Source organism: Meriones unguiculatus, chromosome 6 (genome assembly GCF_030254825.1).
Source record: "Meriones unguiculatus strain TT.TT164.6M chromosome 6, Bangor_MerUng_6.1, whole genome shotgun sequence".
NCBI classification, from domain to species: domain Eukaryota; kingdom Metazoa; phylum Chordata; class Mammalia; order Rodentia; family Muridae; genus Meriones; species Meriones unguiculatus.
The window spans coordinates 78,129,453-78,139,585 of record NC_083354.1 but is presented as its reverse complement, the minus strand read 5'-3'; the positions used below and the strand labels follow the sequence as shown (position 1 = coordinate 78,139,585).

Genomic DNA, 10,133 nt, shown 5'->3' with positions numbered 1-10,133 from the left:
AGAGTAAACAGTTCAAAGACACAGGCTCGATGTGGGAAAGAACTCAGTGATGCTGGTAGCTACAGACAGGAATCCTGGCAGCCTTAGGATGAATGGCAGGGAACCAACTTGAATAGCTTAGTTTAGATGTACTTCTTGTTCCCATTTTATACCTACCTTGTCAAGGGTATGTTAAGGAAAAGTGAATCCCAAGAGTTTTTTGTTTGTTTGTTTAGTTTTGTTTTGTTTTTGGAGACAGGCAGGGTTTCTCTGTGTTTCTCACGTTTGCCTGGCTATTCTAGAACTTGTTCTGTAGACTAGCTGAGTGCTGGGTTTAAAGGTGTGCATGCCCCCGCCCCCCCCAAAAAAAGCTAATCTCTATACGGTTGGTTTAAGGGAATGTATTTAATGAATACCACAGAATAACAAAGGCTGCCCCTGGAACAGGAGCTGGGGAGACTTATATTCCTGGCTTCTCGCTCTGGGACATTTGGGCGAGTTTGGGCACCATTCGGATTCGAAGGGCCCCTTTCCTGCTGTCAGTTTGTGAGGACTGTGATAGGAGCCTGGCTAATGTGACTTTCAGGTGTTGGCCCAGGAAGCCACGGGCCTTCCTGGTAATGAAGATCTCTGTTGGGCAGGCTGCACATCACGCGCTGATGAAGACTGAGCGCAGGCTACGAGGTTATTAATGGCGCATTGGAGCTGCGAGCCGCGCAGCGAAGTGATCTGCCCTTCACGCAAGCCCACTAGGACATGGAAGCTGGTTTGGAGGGGAGCCAGCATCAGGCCTGTCATCAGAGTAAAGAAATTCATTAAGAGACATCTCATTCCAGGGGCTGAAGGCAGGGCTTGGAGTGGAGTTAAAGAAAAAGAAGGGGGGGAGGTTACTTTGGAGACGGTGATTTAAAACCAATCCCCTGTTGCAGGCTGCACTTCTGTCCCGTGCTTATGACACAGAACCCCGAACATCTTGTCTTGTATTTGCCTAAAAACCCAGCAGCACCCTGCTGCCCCTCCTTAAGCATAGGCCTGCTTGCTTCCTGGGATCAGGAGGAAAGTTTCTGTGGCCTCTCAGAGCAGGGCTAGAGTTCTCAGCGAGGGGACAGAAAGGGGAGGTCACATCTAGTGATGGGAAAAATAGATGTGATGGAATCATAGATGTGGGTGTAACACTTGGTATAAAGTTTGCAAATTTAAAGGAGGCAGGCAGGTCTGGGAGTACGGGTACCAGAAAGTGCCAGCGTTTATGACAGCTTGGAGGACCCAGTTTCCCATTTACCTCATCACCTCACAATGGTTTAACAGGAGACTCCAAGTCCTGATCACTGATCTGAGCTTCCAAGATAAGGTGGACATGGATATTTTATGTAAACTTAAATATATTTTTTTCTCCTAATTTAAAAGCATTTAATTTTAAAATATCCCAAAATGTTAATATTAAAAACAAAAACACTGGACTGATCAAATAGAATCTGCTTGTGGCCTAAAAATGTCCTGTAGGAATCTGAAATCAGAGACGTGGCCTTCCAAAACTGTGTCTGTCCTAACTCTGAGGACCTGTGCATGTGCTATGATACAGCAGAGGAAAACCAAACTTACTGATGCTGTAAAGTAGCTAATTACCAAGAGGGAGCATCTTGCTCTCTCCAATGCAGTTACAGGTGCAATGCAGTTACCGGGTCCTCAAAAGTGGATGAGGGAGGCAAAGAAGTGAGCTGATGTGAGAAAGATGCAGTACAAACTGGTAGCTTCAGAGATGGGAGGGGGCCTTAAGCCAAGGGCTGCCGGAAGCCCCTGGATCTTGGCAAGGACAGGTAAGCAGACCACCTGAGGTCTGCTGTGAGAGAAAGCAGCCCTACATGCAAGCTGTTTTTCAGCCCAGGAAGTCACACTTTGGAATTCTCAACCATGCATGTAAATGTGAGTAGTGGCATGTAGGGAACTGAGACCACTTTAATTTCCAAGCTCTAATCTGGAGGTTGAGAGCAGGATGGTAAGAACAACGAAAGAGAAACGCTGAGTCTGTTTACCTTTCATAAAGATGACGTGCAAGTAGGAATTGTTTTGATGAGTAGTATCTGACCAGCTAAGCTGATGGCTCTGAGCTTCTGATTCCCGCTCACCAGCTTTTGGAGTGGTTTCCTAGAGGATCTCCAACTCAGTCACTGGTTTCTTCTTCCTGTGACAGAGCCCAGAGTGCCCATCAAACCCCAATGATGTCCCCTATTTCTCGGCCTCCCTTACAGCTGGGTTTCAACCAGGCTCCACCCATGCGACATCACTACGGGTGACACAGGCAACTGCAGGTTTGGTTATTCAATAATCCCAAAGGACCCCTAGCTCTTCATTACTCTATGGACCCTGGAACTCTTGTGTTCCTCAGTGGAAAAATACTGCCCAACATGTGTAAGTAAGCAAGAAACCCACCCTTATTTTGCTGGACCACTAGGATTTCAGAGTTGTCGGTGGCAATACAGTAGTTCATCAGTTACTGAGTCTAAAAAAGGTACAGACAAGAGATTAGAGGTTAATTTAGAAATAAGTGGCAAGAAAAAATATTAAATTGAAATATGGAAGTGGCATATTACTTTAGAACCAAAATATATATATGAAGATATATATATGTATGTATGTATATATATATATATATATATATATATATATATATATATACATATATATATAAACTGAAACCTGAGGACACGAGGCAGGAGAAAATAGGAGGCTTGGGATATCTCTGGGAAGAATTCACAGTAGCCAAGGATTTCTGTGAGTGTACGTACAAGTCTCAAGCTTTTGGGGGTCTGAGCATAGCTTCTGAGCTGGAGACAGCTCAGAGGCTGAGAACACACACTGCTCTTCTAGAGGATCCGAGTTTGATGCCCAGAAATCACATCACATAGCTCGCAGCTGCCTGCAGTTCCAGCTCCAAATTGGATGCCCTCTTCTGGCCTCTGAGATCACTGTGTACATGTGACATAACCCATACAACCATAAACAAGTAAGTAAAAAGGAATGTTAGAAGTGTAGCAGCTTGTTACATTTATGACACTCATACTTAGTGTTCAAAACTATGGAGGTGTTTAGAACATGCTAGCACTTGACTGGCCCGCTCAGTGTCTGCTGCCCTTCTGTCCCTTGGTCCTACCAAACTTGTAAGGTTGGTTCAAATCCCATGCGCTCTTTGAAGCTTTGCTGGGTGGTCTCCTGCTCTTTAAGGAGGTCAGGGGCTGTCCCCAGGGCTTTGTGCCTGCAAGGACGGCCCTCTTCCAACAGAAGCAGACCCTCTGCCCTCAGCTTTCTACAGCACCCACTGCTGGCAATCCAGTAATGCGGTTAGGAAGTGGAGTCCTTTGTATCTGCAATGTGTCTTCCCACTTAAGTCGTAAGCTCTTGAACAAGGCTCATTTGATTTTTACGGTATTTCTTTGAACTGTTCATACTTCCCGGTAATTTTCAGTAACACACAAGCAAGAGTTGTAACTTTTTGATTTTAAAAATCTATTTCTTACACTTCAGAGCTTTTCTTTCTTCTTATTATTTTTTATTTCTTATTTGAAAAAGAAATAATATTAAGTTAAGAAATAATCAAGTTAAGAAATATTAAGATCTAATTTTTATTTATTACAATTTATTCACTTTGTATCCCTGCTGTAGCCCCACCCTTGCTCCCTCCCAAGCCTGCCCTCCCTCCCTCTCTCATCTCTTCCCATGCTCCTCCCCTAATCCACTGATAGGGGAGGTCCTCCTTCCCCTCCATCTGACCCCAGCCTATCAAGTCTCATCAGGATTGGGTGCATTGTCTTCCTCTGTGGCCTGATCAGGCTGCTACTCGCTCAGGGAGAGGTGATCAAATAGCCAGCCACTGAGTTCATGTCAGAGACAGCCCCTGCTCCCCTTATTAGGGTGCCCACTTGGAGACTGAGCTGCCATGGGCTACTTCTGTGCAGGGGGTCCAGGTTATCTCCATGAATGGTCCTTGCTTGTAGTATCAGTCTCAGAAAAGACCCCTAGGCCCAGATTTTTTGGTTCTGTTGTTCTCCTTGTAGAGCTCTAGACCTTTCCTTTTGTATCTCCTTCTTCTGTCATAAGATTCCCTGCACTCTGCCCAAAGTTTGGCTATAAGTCTCAGCATCTGCTTTGATACCCTGCTAGGTAGAGTCTTTAAGAGGCCCTCTGTCGTAGGCTCCTGTCTTGCTTCTTATTTTCACCTTCTTTCGATGTCTATCCCATTTGCCTTTCTGAATGAAGACTGAACATCTTACCCAGGGTCCTCTTTCTTGATTAGCTTTTTTAGGTGTACAGATTTTTATATTATATGTCTATATTATATGTCTAATATCCACTTACAAGTGAGTACATACCAAGTGTGTCTTTCTGCTTCTGGGATACCTCACTCAGGATGATCTTTTCTAGTTCCTACCATTTGCCTGCAAATTTCATGATTTCCTTGTTTTTAAATGCTGAGTAGTATTCCATTGTGTAAATGTACCACAATTTCTCTATCCATTCCTCAACTGAGGGACATCTGGGTTGTTTCCAGATTCTGGCTGTTATGAATAAAGCTGCTACAAACATGGTTGAAAAATGTCCTTGTTGTATACTTGAGCATCTTTTGGATATATGCCTAGGAGTGGGATAGCTAGATCCCAACACTTCAGAGCTTTTCAAAGCTCAAGCTGTTCTGTGGGATGGCAGAATTTAGCTGTCCTATTACATAAGGGTAATTTATTGAGCTTTCTGTTTGAAGAATCTCAGTGCTAATGAAGGTGGCAGTTGGAAAGGTAATGACTTAGGTTGTTACTTGGATAACTTAAATAGGCGATTTGGGGAAGTGTTTACACACAGGATGTCAAACTTATGGCATCTGCTGAAACAAGTGTTTTTGTGTAAGTAAACAAAGATGTAGACAAATAATAATAATTTAGAACTCCTCATATTTCTGTAGAGGCCACTGTTTTCCAGAATTCCAGGGGTCAAACTCAGGTGTTTGGTTTGGAAGCAAGCACACTGAGATGCTGAGCTGTCTCATGGGTCCTGGGAGCAGGTCAACGTCCTATTAAATCTTCCCTCCTTTTCCTTTTTCTTTAAAAAAAATTATCTTCACCCTCTCAAAAAACCACTCTCCTCATTCCACTCTGCTTTGCTAGCTTCAGCCTCTCCTGGTGATGTTGGCACCCCTTTCCACAGGCTAACTGGAAAGATGTGTGGCTGCTAGTGAGAGCCTGGGCCCATGACACGCAAAGCAGTCACATGATCTGTTTGGGCAACAGACACACAGGTACTTGCAGAGATGGTGCTTGCTGCTCATGACCAGGACAGTGCAACTAAAAAGAAGAGCAAACCATTCCCTGCCAGATTACCAAAGCCAAGAATGTGCCTGCCGTTAGCAGGCTGTGAGGAAGCCTCATGTTTCATTTGCCCTTGTGGGAGTATAGGTTAATCAGCAAGCTTTTGGAGGATATTTCAGTACGTTTCAAAGCAGAAATGTATTCTTTGGTGTAGCAGTTTAATATCCAGGAGTCTTTATACCCATGAAGGGGCATGAAGTATATTTCCATAGAGGGGAATGATTAATTATGATAATGAAAAAGCAGAGAGAACTTAAATGTATTTTAATAATAGAAGCGTTAAAATAATTTTAAAAAGCCCATATTGGCATATTGTGAAATTTTGTGTAGCTATTGAAAACAATGAATTAAATACGTAAGATGGTATAAGTGCTTTGGAAAAGACACCTTTTAATTATTATTTAAAACCTTTTAATATTTAATCGCTTTTTGAATTCAAAAAGTAAAGTGAGTTATCATATGACCTGAAAGAATGTCCCCAAGTCTTGTAACATGTCCACACAAAAATGTGTATACCAGTAAATACGAAACTCATTCATAATAGCTATAAATTAGAATCCTCCCAAATGTCCATCAACTGACAATGGATGAGCAAATTATGGTGTGTCTATACAATGAAGTATTTTTCAGCCATGAAAAGGAATGAAGTATTGATGCATATTATAACATGAATGAAGTTTAATGATATGCTGAGAGCTGGAGAGACATATCTGAGCTTGCGCCCTCGTTGCTCTTGCAGTGAACCTGGGTTCAGTTCCCCACTGCCACATGGTGGTTCACAACTGTCTGTAGCTTCAGTTCTAGGGAGTCCAATGTCTTTTGACCTCTGCTGGCACCAAGCAAGCATCTGGCACATATACATACGCACAAGTAAAACACTGATACACTTAGAGAAAAATAACTAAATCATAAAAAATTAAAAAGTACCATGCTCACGGATAGAAGTTGGACACGAAAGGCCAAACACCACATGAGTCCACTTGTATGCAGTGTCCGGAAGAGGCAAACCATTAGAGATTAAGTAAATCTATAGTCTAAAGGACTGAGACCCAGAAGGGGTTGACCATGGCTGCCTGTGGGTATGAGGCTTTGTTTAGTGCTGATGAAATATTCTGGAATTAGTAAAGAGGGCTGCAAAATTTATGAAGAATATGCTAAACACTCATGAGTCCATTTAAATAATTAATCACTTTGTTCTAAATTTTAAATGGGTATGGTATGTAAATTATATATCAATAGGTTTTTTGTTTGTTTGTTTTTGTTTTAGAATGAGTTGGATACATCTGTATAAAATGGAAGCACGTCCCCATTACTTTAGAGGGGGGGAGAAGAAGATGCAGAAGAACATGTCACTTCTTTTTATAGCTTGGCTAGACAAACCCCAAGATGAAGACAGAAAGTCTAGTAAAAATTTAAATCAAAAGGAGTGTAGCACAGGAAACTGACTGCAGAAGTGAAAAACACACCCCATTGGTGAGACAAAGTATGGAAACCAGGTCCTGGGGTCACAGGAACCATGGAAGGCTTTTCAGTGTGGCTTTAGGCCATGGGAGGATGTAGCCACTGCTAGAGATGTCACCGGAAGCAAAGGAATGCCTTTAGCCTCTCCCCTCCTCCCAGTCTCTGGTTTCCCATCACTTTCCCTTATTTATAACTGCTTATAAGACATGGGGAAGGGGGAGAGTTGGGGAAGAGTCTGAGGAACACAGGGATAAAGAAGGGAACAAAGAGGGATCCCAGTGAACAGGGCTCACAGGGCAGCCATTTTGCAACCTAACGTATCTCTCTTCTGCCTCACACCGCCCACACTACTGGCTCCTGACAAGGGGAGCCCCAAGACCCATCAGATGTCAAGAGCTTGCTTTCCAGCTTATGCAACCCTTCCCAAAGGTCTAAATGTGACTTCGTATGGTGGTCCATCGACTTAACTGTAAAATTAAACATCGTCACAATGACCATAAGATTGATGGCAATGGAAAGAAATAAAAAGCTGAAGCCTAAGAAAAATATCCTCAGATGCCTGACCTCGTATCTGCAACAGACCACGAAACTGTAATTGGTATTTATTGCTTCCTTCCTCCACCACCCACCCCCTCAGCTCGCATTCTACCTGGTCAGGTCTTGATCCACTGGAGTAGCTGAAATCAAAATTCCTGGAAGCTCAGTGTCTGTAGCAGCCAGCATGTCGTTGGACTGTCACACTGTTCTGTTCGTCTTTACTTGGGGATTTGAAGTGGCATCCCAGATTATCTCCAGCGAGGGTCTCCTGCCACTGTTCTTGTGCTCAGAGAACAACTTCCCCCGCTGAAATGATGCAATAATGCAAAGACATGGCCCACAGTGTCTTCTTCCACTGTAGGTGGCGGTAGTCTTTCTTTGGGGGCAGCTCCAAGATAGCAAAGACAGGAAGCAAGTCTCTGACACACTAGCAAATGGGGCCAGTTTTTGGCTTTCGTTCCCACATCTATATCCAGGAACAGGAACGCTGAGCATGTGTTGCCTTTGAAAGCTTGTCGTCTGAGCCGAAAATACAGCACACAGCTTCATGTGGTTGTCTTGTCCCTTCTGATGCTGCCACCAAGCCTGCAGCAAGCCATTCTGTCAGACCAGCGTGCTCTGGGAAATTAAGGAACAGAGTGTGGCCGGTGGAGCCAGTAAGTGTGAAGCCACTGGCACTTGCTCAGTATGAAACTGCTCCTTGCTCAGAACGTTGCGTGAGACAGTGTGATAAGCGAGGTGGTCCTAAGCCCATGGGTAGCAATGCTGACACAAGGATGCAGAACTCATTACATCAGGGGAGTTGGTGTCTTGATGGAATTGAGGGAAGTTAACTGTTGGAACTGTTTCCAGCTGCGTGAGCTAGAACACTTGTCTGGGATGGAAGTGATAAATCCAGCCTTGCTCCACTTTTCTTTCTATTCTTAGCTGCGATCACCTGTAGGCGCCCTTGGCTCACACAGCCACTCTTTGGATTCTAACTTGCATGAATTAGCACCGTGTGTTTCCCGGAACAGCCTCTGAAATGGTTCCCGCGGATTATGACGGTATCCGATTCTCTCTAAAGAGCAGAATTTACGGTGGGATCTTTAGAAGGACAGCATCCCAGTGCAAGGAGCTGCCAGATATAAAGCCGTGACACTACAGAGACTTGATGAGGACTGGCACAATATGGAAAGGGACCCAGGGCCACTTGCCTGTGGGTATAAGCTCCTGAGTATTTTCACGCAGCCTAAGGGCCCCTGCCAAGGCTCATTGTTCTACATCTTTTCAACTAATGCCCCAGGGATAATATGTGAGACTCGGGTTTTGTGTTTAGTTTATGCTATAATTATGCAAAGTGGGTGATAAGATTAGGGGCCAAATCTTGAGCTAAGTCCACTCAGTGGGTGTAGAAGAAATAGACTCTTTAAACACCAAAGAATTGTGCTATGTCTGTCCCTGAGCCTGAGTTGATAGATTCTTTTCTGTGAACTCTCAGTATCCTTGGAAGTAGAGACCGCTAGACAGCTTATGCCAGTTGACTGCGTGTGATAAAGTATGTTACCACTGGATGCCACAGAAGACCTTAACTCAGAGGGTCTCTGTGTTTGTGCTTTAGCAGATGAATTATCCAAACTAGAATTTTATCTTGAGAGTCTTCCTCCTTCCTTCCTTCCTTCCTTCCTTCCTTCCTTCCTTCCTTCCTTCCTTCTGTCCTTGGTGTATACCGGCACTCTAGTGAGAATCTGTTTCCTAAAATGACTGCATGAGGGAAAGTGTGAAATGACACAGTGTGTAAAAGTGCTTGCTGCACAAGCCTGAGGACCTGAGTTCAAATCCAGGAACCCATGTGAGAACCAGGCCAAGAGTGGCATATCTGTCATCCTAGTGCCCCTATGATGAGGGATGGACACTGTACAGACCCAAGAGTGTATGGGCCAGTTAGCCTGGCATATCTAGTGGGCAAACAAGAAAGAGACCCCACCATTCAAGATAGGAGGTAAGGACTGACACCGAGGTTTTCTTCTGACTTGTACACATATGCTGTGGCTGTGTGCCCACATTCACACATATATGCATTACACAAACCATTATGGAAACATCTCTTGGAGTAGACAAACAGAAGGAATGTATAGCCAGGTTAATGTGGACATGTTTTAAACATCAGAGCTTAGTTTTCTTATGATTCTGGAGGCTAAGACCAAGATTCGTTATTGCTTTCTAGTGAGGAAGCTTCCAAGCTTGTAGAGGGCCTCTTCTCTGTGTAGTCAAGGCAGTGATTGAGTTCTGGTGTAGTCTTCTTCTACAAGGAAACCAGTCCCATTGTATTGAGGCTTCACCTTCACAATCTCACTTAACCTTCATTATTGCTGTTGAGGAGGCTGTCTTCCAGTAGAGTCATATTATGGGATAGACGCTAACACACGAATTATCCTTTGTGAATAGAATAGCCAAGACACGTTTCTCTCTGCCTTTCTTCTGCCAGTGTTAGCAAGTGCCTGGAGTTTTCAACTATGCAGGTAGTTCCCAGGGCTTCTGCTCCATACACTGAAAAAAAGAGCTGATATGTGTTCAGAGGAGCCTGTGGAGAATCAGCAGAGGTGGGCAGAACGGCCTTTTCATACCCCCACGGATACCGGCCACCACATATACTGTCACAGGAAAACAGGGCAGCTGTTACCGTCATTATATCTATTGGCTTCCCTCTGGGGCATTCAGGACCATTTTACCCATTAGGTACCACAGGCATACTGCTGTGGCCAGTATGGTTTAAAAAGATCCATGAAAATGTTTGAAATGGAGTGGAAAACATTTGAAAAA

General features: G+C 44.0%; 1 long non-coding RNA gene across 1 annotated transcript; it reads right to left on the bottom strand.

The window, feature by feature from the left end:
• Positions 1-268: 268 nt before the first annotated feature.
• LOC132654534 (uncharacterized) lies at positions 269-8,126 on the bottom strand. Its single transcript, XR_009592160.1, has 4 exons — positions 7,444-8,126; positions 2,410-2,479; positions 2,013-2,161; positions 269-770 (listed from the first exon to the last, which is right to left on the bottom strand). It is a non-coding gene; the product is annotated as an uncharacterized LOC132654534 (long non-coding RNA).
• Between the last annotated feature and the right edge of the window lie 2,007 nt (positions 8,127-10,133).